A 1,441-nucleotide genomic window follows, 5' to 3' on the forward strand; every position below is an offset into this window, starting at 1 on the left:
CGGCCTGTGTTTAAGGAGGCGGCCGGTCCTCCCCGTCGTTCCGCCGGCTTGTGTTTAAGGAGGCGGCCGGTCCTCCACGAGAAGAATTCTGCCAAACGTTCCACCGGCCTGTGTTTAAGGAGGCGGCCGGTCCTCCCCGTCGTTCCGCCGGCTTGTGTTTAAGGAGGCGGCCGGTCCTCCACTATTCCTTCCTTGGATGGAAAGCATGTAGCACTTTGAAAATTTTCGAGCACTGTGACACTTTGAAAATTTTCGAGAGTTTTTGTACTTAGAAAATTTTTCGCTCTTGCACTTCCAGAGTGCTTTGCGGTAGCTCCTAGGTTCGCTGTCCGAGCATGTGAACACTTTTTGGGGGGGAACACATCGCTAGAGACACCAGCCGCCTGGTTCTCGGGGCCAAAACTTGTGTTCCCCACACTCGTTCTGACTATATTTTGCGATTTGGGGGTAAAGGTAATGAGTACAGTGACTAGGGGGACCAACTCATCGTACTCTGGCGCACCAACAGACCAAAGCTGGTACTGCACTTACCCCTGGTACCCCAACGCCTGGTACCTGACGGGCGAGAGGCTGATTTTTCGCTATTTGCGGCCGACCGAGGGAACCAGACAAAGCGGACACTTTACGGCGCAAGAGCCGTTGGCACTTAGAAATTTTTCGACAAAGTTGGCGCGAGCTCCAGAAGGAGAGGCTGATTTTTCGCTATTTGTGGCCGACCGAGGGAACCAGGCAAAGCGGACACTTTACGGCGCAAGAGCCGTTGGCACTTAGAAATTTTTTGACAAAGTTGGCGCGAGCTCCAGAAGGAGAGGCTGATTTTTCGCTATTTGTGGCCGACCGAGGGAACCAGGCAAAGCGGACACTTTACGGCGCAAGAGCCGTTGGCACTTAGAAATTTTTTGACAAAGTTGGCGCGAGCTCCAGAAGGAGAGGCTGATTTTTCGCTATTTGTGGCCGACCGAGGGAACCAGGCAAAGCGGACACTTTACGGCGCAAGAGCCGTTGGCACTTAGAAAATATTCGCCAAAGTTGGCACGAGCTCCAGAAGGAGAGGCTGATTTTTCGCTATTTGTGGCCGACCGAGGGAACCAGACAAAGCGGACACATTACGGCGCAAGAGCCGTTGGCACTTAGAAAATATTCGCCAAAGTTGGCACGAGCTCCAGAAGGAGAGGCTGATTTTTCGCTATTTGTGGCCGACCGAGGGAACCAGACAAAGCGGACACTTTACGGCGCAAGAGCCGTTGGCACTTGCGCGAGCTCCAGAAGGAGAGGCTGATTTTTCGCTATTTGTGGCCGACCGAGGGAACCAGACAAAGCGGACACTTTACGGCGCAAGAGCCGTTGGCACTTAGAAAATATTCGCCAAAGTTGGCACGAGCTCCAGAAGGAGAGGCTGATTTTTCGCCGTTTGTGGCCGACCGAGGGAACCAGACAAAGC

This window comes from Syngnathus typhle, unplaced genomic scaffold (genome assembly GCF_033458585.1).
Source record: "Syngnathus typhle isolate RoL2023-S1 ecotype Sweden unplaced genomic scaffold, RoL_Styp_1.0 HiC_scaffold_130, whole genome shotgun sequence".
NCBI classification, from domain to species: domain Eukaryota; kingdom Metazoa; phylum Chordata; class Actinopteri; order Syngnathiformes; family Syngnathidae; genus Syngnathus; species Syngnathus typhle.